The 17,873-nt window shown below is 37.2% G+C and overlaps 1 protein-coding gene across 1 annotated transcript in view; it reads right to left on the bottom strand.

Annotated features, from left to right (window-relative positions):
* The window catches only part of LOC135200103 (uncharacterized), a 120,010-nt gene extending 110,994 nt beyond the window's left edge, over positions 1 to 9,016 (bottom strand). The window contains exon 1 of the mRNA XM_064228428.1: positions 8,914 to 9,016. The gene's annotated coding sequence lies outside the window, so the exon portion shown is untranslated. The remainder of the gene's footprint in view (positions 1 to 8,913) is intronic.
* Positions 9,017 to 17,873: the final 8,857 nt, after the last annotated feature.

Genomic DNA, 17,873 nt, shown 5'->3' with positions numbered 1-17,873 from the left:
TCAGGGTACAGATCATAATAATTGTGCTACAGCCTACTCGGTTTGTTTTATCGAAGCAGGACTACCTTCTTTTGGTTTCAACTGACTTTCATGCTAATGAAAATCATGGATACATTTTTGTATTATCAGTTTTATGAATGAATATTGTTGTTACTATAGTCGGTTTTTTTCTTCGGCTGGCGTAAAATTCGTCAGCATAATACACCTGGCTAGAGGACACAGAGGATCTCTGTTTTTTAAACAATAACTCTACACACCAAGTTATTTCGAACATTTCCATTCTCTCAAGAAGATTATGAATAAATACAAGAGCAAACTAGACAAAAAAAAATAATCACCTTGCATTAATGTAAAGAAAACAAGAGAAATGAAAAATTAGTGCGATTGTCAATTTTTTCTATCGTTAATGTTTAATGAGTCAGTGTTTTAGCGAATTGTTAGGGTTTAGTGAGTATGCGTTTCGTGAATGTTTATGAGTAAGTGTTTGATGAATGTTTAGGGTTTAGTGACTGTTTAATGTGTCAGTATTCAGTCTTTAGGGTTTAGTGAATGTTTTGTGAATGTTATTCAATGTTTATTGTGTAAGTATTCAGTGAATGTTTTGTCTTAAGGGTTTTAGTAAATGTTTTGTGAATGTTAAGTGAACGTTTAGTGAACGTCTTGTGAATGGTAGTGTTTAGTGAATATTTAGTGTGTAAGTATTCAGTGAGTGTTTAGGGTTTTAGTGAAAGTTTTGCGAATTTTAAGTGAGCGTTTAGTGAATGTCTTGTGAATGTTAGTGTTTAGCAAATTTTTAGTATGTAAACGTTTATTAAGTTTTTAATGAGTGGATGTTCATTCACTGTTTAGTATTTAATAAGTATTTAGGTTTGTTAAGCATTTAGTATTTTAATGAGTGTTTGGGGTTTAGTGAATGTTTAGTGTTTAATGTTTAGGATTAAGTGAGTGTTTAGTGAATGTTTACAGAGTGTTTGGGGTATAATGAATATTTAGTAAATTTAGTATTTCAAGTGTTTAGTGAGCATTTAGTGTATAGTGAGTACCTAGTGAGTGTTGGGTATTCAGTGTTATTGAGAGTGTGTGTGAGTGTATGTTAAGTGTGTGTGTGTGTGTGTGTGTAGTGAATGTATGCAAGTGTGAGTGCTTACTGAGTAAGTGCATTGTGAGTGTTGGTGGTTAGTGATTGTACATTACTGTTTAGTTAGTGCTTCGCTACCATATGCAAAGAAAGTCCTGTATTTACACAGGAACCATTTATGATTGACACTGCTTAGATCCAAGAGCAGATGCTTAGGCCTGACCACAATGGTTGGAGTGCTTAGGTGTGTTTTCGTAAGGTAATTTTTCTCTGTGAAATTGGGTCGAATAATAATAATATAATAATAATAATAATAATAATAATAATAATAATAATAATAATAATAATGATAATAATAATAATATAATAATAATAATAATAATAATAATAATAATAATGAATAATAATTAATAATAATAATAAAGAAGTCACTCTCGGCTGGGAGATCGCTACTCCAGTGATTGACGCCCTATGCCTTGCACACAGCTGACATATTTGCACATTCGGTTGTCAAATTTTTATGACTGTTTGGAGACGCATTATAAATCATATTAACAATGGTAAATGCATTGAACAAACGCGAGGATATAATATGATGTTAGTGCCTGTCTACTGGATATAATGAACAAATAAAGAAAAAAATATTTCCAGGGAGAAAATTAGCCGAATAATGGTCGTCAAAGCCAGCATCGATAGAATGTATTGAAACACATTACATAGGCTGCCTGTGTGCGTGCCGGCGGGAAGTTAAGAGACAAACGCACTCGGCTGCCTTTAAACATCAATTGTGTATCATTTTTATTTAAGTTTAGATTTTCTTCCCTGAATATATGGTACCTGATACTTGGTGATAGTGTACAGATAAATTTGAGTGAGGCCGCCGAAAATAAGTGGACTATTAGATAACTGACATGATATTTATGGCCAACTTAATTTGGGAGTCAGGCGCTCCAATTTGTATGATCGTCAACTTCGGGAGGGGGAATAAAATGGGGGAAAATGTTTTAACCTTTATAGTTTAGCTTATCCTGAACAATTCATTCACATTTCCGTTTCCAGTAATTATTTGTGTTGTGATACATCATCTCTTTGTGAATGTGCGGGTGTTAAAACGGTTCTTTATGATGGGACTTTGGTCTTAATATCAACCGGATTCCCATATCCGATAAAAATTTCATTTCATCCACACGAACCAACAGCAACTAAAGAACAATTCATTTATGGTAAGACACGTTGGGCTACGAACCTCGACATGGCTGCAGTGTCCTAACTATAGGCAAGAAAAGAAAATGACCAAAGACGCTATTTAAAGCGAGAATACTTATCTTACATTTCTTTTTTTAGAGGAACTGAGAGTGGCACCTATGACTGGTTTAATTATTGGCACAATATGACTGGTTTAATGATTCAAAAATGGGTCAGCACACATACTTGCAGCTGTTGCCAATTGTGACCCCCTCCCATTCAGATGAAATACTTTGTGTGAAGTAATAACTCCAAACCAAAGGATAGTGCTAATATTATATATAGTATATAGTATATAGTATATATATATATATATATATATATATATATATATATATATATATATGTGGGTGTGTGTGTGTGTGTGTGTGTGTGTGTGTGTGTGTTGTGTGAAACTATAAAAAGTAGACCAAGTCTAGTAAGTGTCACACATAGTATTTATATAGATGTGATGGAATTAATGAAGTGAAATATTCCATACTTTAATAGGAATTTTAAAAAATAACTCCGGCAGTATTCTTATCCTGAAAATATCACAATATTTCTTGAATTTTTTGCCTTTTAAATTTTATCAGCTCACGATTTCAGATACTTACCATATTTCTAATATTAATATTGCCTATGATAGATTTTGAAATATTTCAAGGTGTCCCGCCTCTCCCTTCCAATCGTAGGTTATGTCTGTGAAAGGGTAACCACCCACTAAATGTCTGTCATTACCATCACAGCATTCTCAGGATATGAATATTATTGTGGTACAAATTTTACTTTATATCTCCAATGTTGGTATGTAGATCCTTTCCTCCCCTCCTCTCCCCCTCCCTACTCGTTCGTGGGGTGTCTGCCTTAGAGGGTAAACAACCAATTAATGTCTGTCATTACCACCACAGTACTCTAGGTGTGCATGTAGTGTAGTACATTATGTAACTCCAATTGTTGATGCAGATCCTGGGTCCCCCTCCCCCCCATCGTGTGTGGGGTGTGTCAGATTTAACACCACTAAAATATGTCATTACCACCGCGTACTCTGAGATTGTTGATACTATTTGTACAAATATTGGCATCTCCAATGTTGGATGCAGTTCCTGGCTCCCCCTCCCCTTCCCCCCCACTCGTTGTGGGGTGTCTGTCAGGGGGTAACTACCCACTAAAATGTCTGGTATTACCACCCACGGGGAGTACCTTAGGATGTGCCCATAACTAAAATGTTACAGATACTGGTATCTCCATTGTTAGACCATGCAAATCCTGTCTCCCCCTCCCCCTCCCCACTTCTGTGGGTAGGTCTGTCAGGGGGTAACCACCCCTAAAATGCGGCATTACCATCACAGCATTCTAGTGTGCAATGCAATTGTAGTACAAATTTTACTTGGTATCTCCAATGTTGATGCAGATCCTGCCTCCCCCTCCCCACTCGTTGTGGGGCGTCTGTCAGGGGGTAACCACCCACTAAAACGTCTGTCATTACCACCACAGTATTCTAGGATGTGCACTGCTATTGTTCTGTAAATTTTACTCGGTATCTCCTAAGTTGGATCTAGATCCAATTAACCCCCCCTTTTCAGTGCGTCTGTCAGGGGGAACCCACCCTTCAAAATGTCTGTCACTGGTCTTCTATAATCAGGAGAGTCTGCAGATATATTATATATTAGTTTTCATCTGGTATCTCATATATTTGGATCTAGACCCAAAATCTAACGAGCAATAGTGGTGCTTGTTAAGTAAGCCACCCATATATTTTCGGCAGACGGTCAGTTTCACAGTTTACAGTCTACTCCTAAAATACCAGTAGGGGTTACAGTCGGTATCTCGTTCGTTGTATCTCAATGGTCCGGGCTGCGCTCTAATATAACTGGATCTTTGATAACAAAAAAATGATGCAACTAACCTCTGAGTCTCTGGCGGACCTCTTCGTCCTTTGCTAGAGGTCACTCAGACCCTGAGGCCAGAAGAAATTTATTTCCCTGTTCGTTTTCGCAATCTTGTCAAGGCCTCACCGGATCCCCCAAAGTGGTGGCCAAACTAAGCTTCTCAGTTGTCTGTTCCATTTGCTGTTGCTTGTGTTCAATCATATCCTTTTCGCTCTCTAGATGAATGTTTTTTCTCCTCAAAAAGAACAAGATGGCCGCCCTCCAGTGCACCGCCTTCCTTTCCCTCTCTACAGTGGCTGCATTTTTCAGTTCTCTGATGAAGTCTTCGTTGAGCTGCACCCCATTAATGATCAAGTCATTTGCCTTCTGGCACAGAGCGAGATTATCTTTGATAGCGGCATCTTTGCTGTTCTGAAAGGCATTTAGCCATTCTGAGGATGATAGTTCTCTGTTGGGAAAGACGGCACCTGCCTCTAAGTTGGAGGCATATCTGAGAAGGTCAAGGACGCAGGTGTTAACTCTGAATCTTGTTCGGGACTTTGTCTGAATTCCTGGCGGCAGAAAGGACAGAATTTGGAATTGTCCTCGAGCAGACGCTTGACACAGTAGGTACGATGCAGTGAGAGCATGGTAGAGTCGGGACACCGACTGCCCTCATCAAATTCTTGATTGCAGATGCCACATTCTTTGGCTCTGAGTACCTGGAGAAATGAAAGTTTTTCTATGAATATCCCGCTCCAGTGCCTACTTCTTTGGGCTTAAACCCCAATAAGTTTTATTCAGGAATTATGAATGCTAGACTGTCGGGGGTATGTAGTTCAGGGCCTTTTTTCAGAATAAAAACTTTTTTTTTTTTGTCATTTGATTTTCTCACGAAGATTCAACTGAATCTGTCAAGGTTATTTCTCTATCAAAGTTAGTCGTTTATATTGAAATATGTAAAAGTCATACCCAGTAACTGCTCGTCCTCCATCGCAGACTAGTTAGTGATATAGTTCCAAGTGGTTACCAAAAAGTATCGGTATTGTAGTCCATTGTATTCCAAATGCATGCCTTTGTACAGCTTTCCAGTGAAATCTGAGGAAGTAAAATAAGATTCATTCTTTGTTATTCATTAGTATGTCGTGGATAAAACTGCGCTAGGGAATTATGGATCCCCTGTTTGCTTACGTACATACACATGAACTTATATTCATACATTCTTAATCATTAAAATCTAGAATAAACTAAAGAATCTTAATTTTTCAAACAGTGTATTAACACGTTTGTACACTATAAACATTGCATATATATATAATATATATATATATATATATATATATATATATATATATATATATATATATTATAGCCACAAATACCGTTTGATATCAAATTCACCATTCCTTGGGGAAATTTACAACAACAAGGAGGCATTATAAATGATAAGTGCTTCTGCACAGTCAGGATTCGAACCATAGTCTGGTTTAGGAAAATTGATAAACAGTGACTTTGACCACCATAGCCGGCGTAGGAGTACTTATCAGTTGAATATTCCCCTGGGTGGAAGTTATTCCCCAGGTATAGTAAATTCTAAATTAAACTAGATTTGTGGCTTAGTCTTTGTGAGCAAAAGTCACGCATGTATCAATGCCAAAGGTACTTGCCGAAAACTTTGAGGCTAATTATAACAATCACAGCGCAGATAAGGGATTCATTTAGCAACGGGGCGCTATAGTAGATTCACACCAACCGTGCATTTGATGACTAGGCCAGTCCCTTACGAAGCTTTTGATTGGCTCTTGATAAGCCAATCACAGGGCTGGAAACTCTCAGTCTCTCGAGAGAGTTCACATGGATAGGATCTATGTTCCACCTCTCCTGAGGGATACGTCTTTCAAAAGTATCCTTCAGGAGAGGTGGAACATACATCCTGCCTATGTGAACGCTCGAGAGAGACTGAGAGTTTTCAGCCCTGTGATTGGCTTATCAACAGCCAATCAGGACTGGCCTAGACATCAAATGTACAGTTGATATGAATCTACTATAGTACCTGTACGTAAAGGATGGTTGAAGGGCCAGACCTATCTGTCTAAAATTAACTTGTTACATTTAACTAAGGCTGCCAAAGGGAATTTAGACATGACTGGTGCATTTAATATTATCATTCAAACTTTATCTACAGATAACAACTTTTATCTACAGAGACAACAGTTATTATCATCATTATTCAGTATTCTCACACTGTCGTAAAGGACAGTACATCAAAGGAGATCAAGACGCGGTGTCCTGGCACTTGAGACTGTACTATAGGCATTACCTAAGCTTCTTTGCAGCGTCCCTTCGGCCCCCAACTACATTCCATTTAATTCCTTTTACTGTACCTCTTTTTGTATTCTCTTTTTTCATCATACATTCCACCTCTCCTAACAGTTGTTTCTTGGTGCTACTGCTTTGAGGTTTTCCTCCTGTTTCACCTTTCAAACCTTTTAATTCTCAATTTCCCTTTAAGCGTTGATTGACCTCACAGGACCCAGTTCTCTGCCTTTGGCCTAGATTCTGTATTCCATGCCATTCCGGGGCTGAACGTTGGCTAATGTACATGAGAAGTTCATTAGCCTTTGGATGTGTTGTTTATCGCTTACTCGGGGAGTAAGCCTACAAACTGCATTGTTGTTGTTGTTGGGGGTTAGGAAAGGTCTATGGGTGAGCTTAAAAAGGTCCGAAAAAGGTGTTTCGCATTGAGTTAAAGACACGGGAATATTAGGATATGATATTTATGATTTATTTATTAAAATGAAAATGTAAAGCAACAAATGACGTGCTTGTTGATGAACGATACAGAAAAACAAAATAATTTTTCAATAAAAGATAACATATTTATTTAATTTTGTTGGTGAAAAAACGAGACTCTATTGAACGTAATTACCGTAAAGGAATTATAATTGGCAAGGAGTTCGTCACGTATTAGAGTCGATCCATAGACTTCGAAGACACCAGTACTTTACCACTGGGCTGTCAGGATAAGTTGATACCGACTCTGCGTACATATGCCGTCGGTCTAATGTGGGTATTATCATTGGCAGACTACGGACAATGACCTCCATGTTAAAACTTGCCTTCATCCATTCCTGGCGGCTATCTTTTTATACGTTGACCCCTATATAGGCGTAAGTGTGAAGATTGACGGCACCTCTGTCTAAACTTTGGGACGGTACCTAAAGTCCGTAGGGTCGAGGCTGGTTGTCTGCAGCTTTTTTCGTGATAGTACTAGGTGTAGCCTCCCTTCAGCTCAGAAGCGTTAACCTCCAATACGATGCCAATGTTCCTTGAAACGACCGTGGGCATCCAGCGGAGAGATCCGGGCACTGATAACGGGGGTGGACTGGAATTTGGCCCTGTGAGAGGCCAGGTTATTGCTTAAAAATAGGTAAACTTACATACGTTGTACAGGAGTAGCAGAAAGGGATTGATCAAGTAATGGTGCTCTACAGGGCGGTAGTACCACCCTGGTGCTGGAAGTTCTTATTGTATCACGTATCATGAAATAACTGCCAAGCAAGAAATCTTGCGTCAGCGGATGAAGTCATTATAGTGTCAGGAAAGGGGTTGACCCCCCACCCCCTAATGGAGCCGCAACTATAAATGCAAATATGTATAGTTTATTCCGGTGTCGTATCCGAAGAGGGGGGGGGGGGGGATAGCTATACTCGTCATCTGAACGGAAAGCTTAACTGGAATAATAAGGATGAATTATTATCAGTGAGGTACAGAATGTGAAAGCTGGATCATCGTATGCCATATATATGAGAGAGAGAGAGAGAGAGAGAGAGAGAGAGAGAGAGAGAGAGAGAGGCGGTGTTCGGTCTTAACACCCACCATTAAGCCTAACATCAAGAGGCCTGTAATGTGCTCCAAGTCATCTTGAAGTCAGTGTGTGTAGAGCAATTTTTTCTTGAAATGGTAAGGATTTCATAACGATAACGGTATGAACAGAATATCCGATAACTTAAGATATGTTGGATATCATATTCATAATTTAGATATATCTTGGACTTGTTTACACCCCGTTTTTATTCAGCACGTAAACGGAATGACTTCACTTGAAAGCTGGAGGTGGACGTGATATCGTTACGATGTGACCAAGGTTTCTCGCTATCACTGGTTGGGTAATTAAACCATATTTGAAATGTTTCATATTCCATCTTATTTGACATTTTTCGTATTTGCACTAACTTTTTCTGTAATTTGCTGTGAGAATGTCCTGCGTTCTACATAGCAAAGTTTTTTTTAAGAGACAGATATTAAATGGTATATAGATGCTAGGTCTAGAGCTTGGTACAGATGAACATTGCCATCTGCGTACGATGCCCATACAAACTCGTTTAAGGTCTCCGTAGGCCTAATGATGGAGAGGGAGTGGAATAGAAAGTTGTTTTGGTGACTGACAATTTATTTTTCAGTGTCAAGCGTCTTGTTTAGGCTTTCCACAACCACTTTTGTAATAAATATTCGTCAGTTTAAATAAATTCACAATGTAAACAGCCTTAAAGGACTGATATACCCATGAGGAATAAATATTCTCTTTAATAGATTATCTTTTTGTTTGTTTCGGTTACCGGTGTGGAACGTTTGTTTTTATGTTTGGTACTTTCGTCCATTGTATCCTGTTCTTCCTTCACTGTTACTACCAAAACTATTATTATGAACGAATTAAGAAAGACCACAGCTTTTACTTACGGCGGTGTCACCTTGTTGATTGGATAGGAGTCACGTGATCCCACGATACACAAAAGGTATCAGAAGGTTCTCATTCCCGGTTTGTTAACGAAAATGGGAATTCTCTTCCTGTATGGGGTTGAATTACGCATAGTTACCCAGCTGTATAGTACTACAGTCTTTTGCGGAAGCAGTTATTTTCACAATGCTTTTGGTTCCTGATCATATGTGTTAATATTCGGCCATCTAATCGAAGTGCTAAGTTATAGCAAGACAATGAAGGCATGAATATTTTGAGCTAGCGGTTATACCTAACATTTCTGTGACTGAACTCTAGACTTTTAACTTAATGACTGATTGAAATCAATTTTTTTAGAACCTGGTTTGACTACTGCAGATTGGCTACCGTCTCAGTCAAATCCACGGAAAATCAAATGCCGTCCATAGGAGTACCGCTCGAAGTATATTGCAATATTTATCCATTTTTCCGTGGATTTGACCGGAAGATAGGTAGCATAATTTGCAGTAAGTCAAGCCTGGTTCTAAAAATTACTTTTCATCTGTCGTTTAATGAAAGTTTAGTCACAGGAATGTTATCTACAATCGTTAGCTCAAATTATTCATGCTTTCTTTGTTGTTCCTACAAAGTAACACTTCGGTTAGATTGGCTGAACATTAACATGATCAATGTGTTATGTGAAAAAAAAACGGCTTTCTTACTATATCATTAATAAAAGTTTTTTATTCAGGTTTTCTTGCATGCTACATATACCCTAATAGTATGGGAAGTAGGTTCAGTGGATCCCGAGCCTTCTCAACAAAACAAAATTTCGAAGCATTCACTATTCACAAAACCTGTTCTTACTTATATTCAACATAGTTTTTACCGTCCGTAAACCACACTCGAACATGAAGTTCCAAATTAGCTTTTCTAATATCCTAACATGAAACCATGGTCTCGCGCGTTTAGTAATGTGCTGAAGATGTTGGGAAATGAAAATAGTCCTAACTTACCGTAGTAGTATGAGACCTGGCGTTAATGTTCTCCTTTCTCTCTGAATAGCGATGCCAGAATGTCCAGGCAGCTGTGAGAGGTAGGCAGGCGACAGCCTAGGCAGACAACATTCGAGAGAAAACTGAGTGGCCACTGACCATTAGCAACAACCAAATCGTTCAGTCAGGGAGCGTGTGACGACTTAGTATGTGTGTGTGTGTGTTTGCTTTTATGGTTTCTCTTCCAACTTGAGTAATCCATCTGGTGACTTGTGGTAACTTGCTCCAGGGGTAGCCATGTTTGTTGTGACTGTAGGCCTAATCAGTTCCTAATTTAAGGTCATAATGGCTAAACGTCTATAAGAATGATTGTGACTCTATTTTCAGTGCATTGAGAAGATTTAGATGATTCTTATGAGATGTAAACAGGAGCCGGGTTTCCAGTATGTCCTAAAATATTGACTTTCACAAAATCAGTGACCTGTTAAGCTTAGGCCTTGCGGAAGATTCTGTAGGTAACTCTGCTATCTTCGGCTTAGGGATAGCCTCGGCTTAGGCCTAACAGTTCTCTCTCTCTCTCTCTCTCTCTCTCTCTCTCTCTCTCTCTCTCTCTCTCTCTCTCTCTCAGCGTTAAGTCATAAATCACTTTTCCTTGTCGACCTTGATAGTTTCAACGTCCATTTTGTAAGTGAGATTTAATATTATATATATATATATATATATATATATATATATATATACGTATATGTGTGTGTGTGTGTGTTTATATTTTATATATAAAGCTGACGGTCGGACTATGTATGTATGTGTATGTTCGCTATAACGGCGAAACTACTAGACGATTGAACCAAATCGGACCATTTATGTAGATTTTTATGAGGGAGTGTGTTATCCAAGTGCCGTTTTGATTCGGATATGAGGCCAAGCTAACTCTTTATTATTATTCGTAAAAGGAAAAAACAATTATCTAATAGAGCTTTTCACGTGGATTCCAAATATACTCTTATTTTTCTTCTGTGATGAAAATTAATGATGATATTACGGTTCGAACAAAGTGAACTAGATATGTAGACTTCATAGGGTATGGTTTTTAGCCGGGTGCCGTTTTGCTCAGAATATCCGGCCACATATACAGCCAAATTTAATTTGTATTTAATTTATTGGTATTGTTTCGTTTTAATGACACACAAAATATTTATATTTTGTCTGGATGTTGAATCTATTTTTGATGTATTTGTATCTCTTACTGTTGATTGTATGTGTTTATATGAGTTTTTTTAGTTTCCCATGAATAGATTAATAAATATCTAAAATTATTATTGTCCATGAATATGATAGATCGTTTTTATTCAACCAATATAAATTGGAATTCAAATGTTTCAACGGTAATGTATGATGAACACCAAGTTTATAAACAAATGTATATATCGGTATTTATTTAAAAGTAATAATATTGGGTTACGCTGTCAGTCGTCAAGTGTATGTATATATATATATAATATATATATATATATATCCTAACTATATATATATATATGTATATATATATAGAGTATTATATATATATATATATATATATATATGGGTATATATATATATCATATACCATATATATATATATATATATATATATATCGATATATACTATATATATATATATATATATATATATATATATATATATATATATATTATATATATATATATTATATATATATATATATATATATATCACACACTCACACCCACACACACACATATATATGTATATATCTATAATTATATATATATATATATATATAATATATATATATATATATATATATATATATGTACTGAATACGAAAAGTTAGGAACATGATAAATCCATAAATAAAGATAAATGCCACGAAGGAAAAAATAAACGAAGGAGTCTGCAAGATTTTTCGACTTTAAAAGTCCTTTACTGAGCAGATACTGACATAAATACGAGAAAAGACAATACAAGAAGGTTCGTACTGACAGATAGGGATTATAAAGGGATTAGTACCTAGAATCCGACACACCTGGAAGATAAGAAAACCTTCCCAAACAAGCATAAAACAATGGGTGCAATTAAAGGTTTAAGACAATCATCTCAGATACAATTTCCAAACAATTAAAGGATTATAGGTGACAGCTATTCGGAACTTGGTAAACAAAACCAATATTCACAAAACATGACAGACATACATTACAACAAAATTTAATAACTCTAAGGCAACTGATTTTTATTTAATTAAAGTCTGTAATTATATCTTTGAGGTCATTCTTTAAAACATGTTACAGATACAAGGGTCTAAATGAAAAAGGCCACGACTAACATTGAAATTACAATGAAAAGTAAGTTGATTAAAGCAGATCTAAAAGATTTCGTGATAAGACATCTCTTGACCATGCAATTACTGAACTATCATCCAATTAATTCGGTGGTTGTTTTCACTTAAATGAATGAATAATGCATTAGATTTTTGCCCAGTTTTTACAGAGTATTTATGCTGGCTTAGCCTTACTTCTAAGCCTTTGCTGGACTGTCCGAGATAGAATAGGGACAATCCATACATGGAAATTTTATATATTATGTTGTGCTTTCTCTGGGCCATTTTTATTAACATTCTTTTTAGTGTATTATAGGAAAAAACAAGGTTGACATTAAAAGCTTTTAACAATGGTTTAATGGTTTCAAATCCGTTAAAATAAGGCAAACTGAGAATGTTCTTGAATTTTCTTTCTGTGTGTTATTTACAGTATAAAACTTTTTGTGGGCTTTTATTATAACAAATGTCTAATATATGTGAGGATAGCATAAATCTTTCCCTATTTTTCTTATGATTCAATTTCTTGATCCAAATATTGTGGACTGACAATTCGCAATGCTCGTAAAACATAGAGGAAAAATTGATATTTTTATAATATTATATAATATATATTATATCGTATATATAAGTTCGTGTGTGTGCGTGTATGCATGTATGATGTACAGATACTCCTAGAGAAAGTGGCTATGTTATAGGATTATGGATTTATACAGTGATATACAGAAACTGTGCTGATTAAATGCATGCAAGAAAGGTGTTAGAAAAAGTGAGCTATGACTACACTCATAATATATATATATATATATATATATATATATATATATATATATATATTATATATATGTATATATATATAATAATAATATATATATATATATATATTTATGTGTGTGTGTGTGTGTGTGTAAAATGGATGGCGAGGCGCATTGGTCAAAAAGTGGCACCCTGTCACTTCCAGGCATCTGCATGAAGGACATAGAGAAGTGCCATTGGATAACGAGAGTCCCTGGACCCCACAATTGAACCCGCAGAGAAGCCCACTTTATAAAATAGGACCTCGGCACCACTAGGAACCAAAGATTCTATCCTGTTTCTTCGGAAGTTAACCTTAATTAATGAAATAGATTCGATTATTTCTGGAAAAAGACACGCAACACCGTTCCTTTTTTCTAACGTTCCTTAAAGATACGGATTCTTTCATTGGCTCTGGAGACTTATAGTTGACTCCAGGATGGATTTCGTGTTTTTCAAGCTGCTTTCGAAAGCAGTAACCTTGTTTCGTGTCTCCGAAATCAATTTGATTCATAGAGGGTACTAAATCCTCTGGGGATACCGGAGGGAATCTTTGGTGTCTGGTGTTATAGCCCCCCCCCCTACACTTCATAATTAAGCCCCTAAAAATCTGGGCCTTTGGGCTTCTCTGGGAAGTACCAGAGGGTCCCCTGTAACACCAGAGACCAAAGGGACCTACATGTGTCCTTGCTGTAGAAACCTGGAAGCGACAGGGGTGCCCCTTTTTGACCAGTGTAACTTCCACTCATTTGAAATTGTGCATTTGACATTAAAATATTATCTTTTTTATTTTGCATTGATATCATTCTGTATTATTTTTCTCATAGCTTTCTTGCGTGGGTTTAAACTATTTTTGAGCATTATTATTGCAAGGCTGCAAAGGGGTCACAAGACTTGCAATGTCAAAATTGGCTTATAATAATGAGGTGCAATGCCCTGATCGTTCGAATGTTTGAAGCATCTATAATTTATAGGTATCAGAAAGTAATGCATATCGTCAGTAACTGCAGTCATTAATTTTGTCCTAGGAGAATTATTACAGAATATATTTGTTTCCCCCAAAACACTACTTATTTACGTTTTCTTTAGTATCATATATGAAACAAGATAACGTTTTCTTTGAAAAAGCTACATGGTATACAAAACCAATTTCATTCCAAAATTACCGTCATTTCATCTCTCTCTCTCTCTCTCTCTCTCTCTCTCTCTCTCTCTCTCTCTCTCTCTCTCTCTCTCTCTCTCTCTCATGGTGTAGGAAAAATAGCAGCGGGGAGAGAATTGCGAGATCACTCTTTCTGTTGTCTCTTTACCGCCTTCTTCTTACTTCCTTCTAATGAACACAATTTTCTTTGGAAGCTTGGTATCTAGTCAATGACCCTTGTGGGCTTGTTCCATACAATAATAATAATAATAATAATAATAATAATAATAATAATAATAATAATAATAATAATAATAATAATAATAATAATAATAATAATTTATGTGCTTTGGCCTTAAGCCTCTGTTTTACATCTTCTATTGTATTGTTTAGTCCCCTCTCTTGTAACTTGTATTTCTCGTTGAGTTCCTCCCTTGTTTTCTTGCTTCTTAGCCTTTTTTTCTGTCATCTCTTTCGTTTACTTCAAGTCAGATCTCATCACCATGATTTGCTTTTCCAGGCGCCTTTTCCAAGGAGTTTGTTGTTTTGGTTTCTGTTGGGTTGGTTGTGCTGGTGGTGTTGGTGTTCGTATCCCCATCAGTTCTGCTACTAATCTTGCTCCTGCATATGTCAAGTTATTTGTTTCTGTGATACTGGTGGTGTGTATTATGCCTATTATTTCATTGACCTCAACTTGTTTTCTCACTTAATTTCTTGGCGTTGTAGGCTTTCATGGAGGGGATCTTTGTTCTCTCTGTATCTGCTCCATCCATTGTCTAATCTTTTCTACTAAAAAGTAGACGAAGACCCAGAAATATACAGGACAGGAGAATGACAAACAGAACAGAGGACTGGCACCAAAAAACCAATGCACGGACAATATATGAGACAGACTAAAGAACTAGCCAGCGATGACACGTGGCGATGCTACAGAGGGGAGAGCTCAAGAAGAAACTGAAGGAATGATAACAGCGGCCAACAAGATCAGGCCCTAAGAACCAGATATGTTCAAAGAACGATAGACGGAATAACATCTCTCCCATATGTAGGAAGTGCAATACGAAAAATGAAAAAACCATAAACCACATAGCAAGCGAAATGTACTGGCACTTGCACAGATCCAGTACAAAGAGGGCATGATTCAGTAGCAAAAGCCCTCCACTGGAGCCTGTGCACGAAAACATCAGCTACCTTGCAGTATAGGTGGTACGAGCACCAACCTGAAGGAGTGATAGAAAACGATCAGGCAAAAGATCCTCTGGGACTATGGTATCAGAACAGATAGGGTGATACGTGCAAATAGACCAGACGTGACGTTGATTGACAAAATCAAGAAGAAAGTTATCACTCATTTGATGTCGCAATACCATGGGACACCAGAGTTGAAGAGAGAGAGGGAAAAAAAATGGATAAGTATCAGATCTGAAAATAGAAATAAGAGGGATCTGGATATGCCAGTAGAAATGTACCCATAATCATAGGAACACTAGGCATGATCCCAAGATCCCTGAAAAAGGAATCTAGAAAAAAACTAAAGGAGGCTGAAGTATCTCCAGGACTCATGCAGAAGAGTGTGATCCTAGAAACGGCGCACATAGTAAGAAAAGTGATGGCTCCTAAGGAGGCATGGATGCAACCCGGACCCCCACACTATAAATACCACCAAGTCGAATTCAAGGACGTGTGATAGAGCAAAAAAAAAAAAAAAAGAAAAAAAAAGGAAAATAATAATAATAATAATAATAATAAAATAATAATAATAATTAATAATAATAATAATAATAATAATAATAATAATAATAATAATAAGGAAATAATGATACCTGAAGGAGTGATAGAAAACGATCAGGCAAAGATCCTCTGGGACTATGGTATCAGAACGGATAGGGTGATACGTGCAAACAGACCAGACGTGACGTTTGATTGACAAAGTCAAGAATAAAGTATCACTCATTGATGTTGCAATACCATGGGACACCAGAGTTGAAGAGAAAGAGAGGGAAAAAAAAATGGATAAGTATCAAGATCTGAAAATAGAAATAAGAAGGATATGGGATATGCCAGTGGAAATCGTACCCATAATCATAGGAGCACTAGGCACGATCCCAAGATCCCTGAAAAAGGAAATCTAGAAAAAACTAGAGGCTGAAGTAGCTCCAGGAACTCATGCAGAAGAGTTGTGATCCTAGAAACGGCACACATAGTAAGAAAAGTGATGGACTCCTAAGGAGGCAGGATGCAACCCGGAACCCGGGCAATTATAAATAAAACACCCAGTCGAATTGGAGGGACTGTGATCGAGCAAAAAAGAAAAAAAAAGAAAAGAAAAAAAAATTCTAATAATAGTAATAATAATGATAATAATGATGATGATGATGATTGATGATGATAATGAATAATAATAATAATATAATAGACAATGGATGAAGAAACAAGATACAGAGAGAACAAAGATCCCCTCCATGAAAGCCTACAACTCCAAGTTAAAATTGGAAGGGAGAAAACAAGTGAGGTCAATGCAATAATGAGACTAATACACACCACCAATATCCACAGAAACAAATAACTTGACATATGCAGGAGCAAGATTAGTAGCAGCAACTGATGGGGATACGAACACCAACCCCACCAGACACAACCAACCCAACAGAAAACCAAAACAGCAACCGCCTTGGAAGGAAAAGGCGCCTGGAAAGCAAATCATGGTGATGAGATCTGACTTGAGTAAACTGAAAGAGATGGCAGGAAAAAGGCTAAGAAGCAAGAAAACAAGGGAGGAACAGAGCGAGAAATACAAAGTACAGGAGAGGGGGACTAAACACACAATAGAAGATGTGGAAACAGAGGCTGCTTTAGGCCAAAGCACATAAGATCCAACGGTACATGTTAAAACAGGAATAAGGGATACCAAGAGAAAACAAACTATTCGGAACTAACCAGAAAAGACTATACAGCCAACTAAGAGGGGAAGACAACCACCAAGCAAATTCCTGAAGCCGAACCAAGTAAGAGACTCTGGGAAAACATCCAGAGCAATCCGGTAATCACACACAAACATGCAACATGGCTCCAGGAAGTCAAGGCTGAAGAAACAGGGAGAATAAAACAAAAGATTCACTGACATCACGACAGACAGTCAGACACCAACTAAAGAAAATGCCAAACTGGAAAGCCCCAGGTCCCGATGGAAGTCCATGGATACTGGTTTCAAAAACTTCAGGCCCTACACCCAAGAATAGCAGAACAACACCAGCATTTTATCACAATCACCATGCGCCCAAATGGACGACCACAGGAGAACATCCTTAGTCCAGAAAGACAAGAGTAAGGGAAATATAGCCAGTAACTACAGGCCTATCACTTGCTACCAATAATGCGGAAGTTACTAACAGGTATCATCAGCGAAAGGCTATACAACTACCTAGAGGATACAAACACCATCCCCCACCAACAGAAAGGGCTGCAGAAGGAAGTGTATAGGGGCACAAAAGACCAGCTCCTGATAGACAAATTGACAAGAACAGTAGAGAAGGAAAGCCAACCTAAGCATGGCATGGTAAGACTATAAGAAGCCTTCGACATGGTACCACACACATGGCTAATACAATGCCTGAAAATATATGGGGCAAGAGGAAAACACCATCAGCTTCCTCAAAAATTCAATGCACAACTGAAATACAAATACTTACAAGCTCTGTAATAAGACTAGCAGAGGTTAA

The sequence above is a fragment of the Macrobrachium nipponense genome, chromosome 26, assembly GCF_015104395.2.
Source record: "Macrobrachium nipponense isolate FS-2020 chromosome 26, ASM1510439v2, whole genome shotgun sequence".
Taxonomy (NCBI): Eukaryota; Metazoa; Arthropoda; class Malacostraca; order Decapoda; family Palaemonidae; genus Macrobrachium; species Macrobrachium nipponense.
This window is presented reverse-complemented; position numbering and strand designations above follow the sequence as displayed.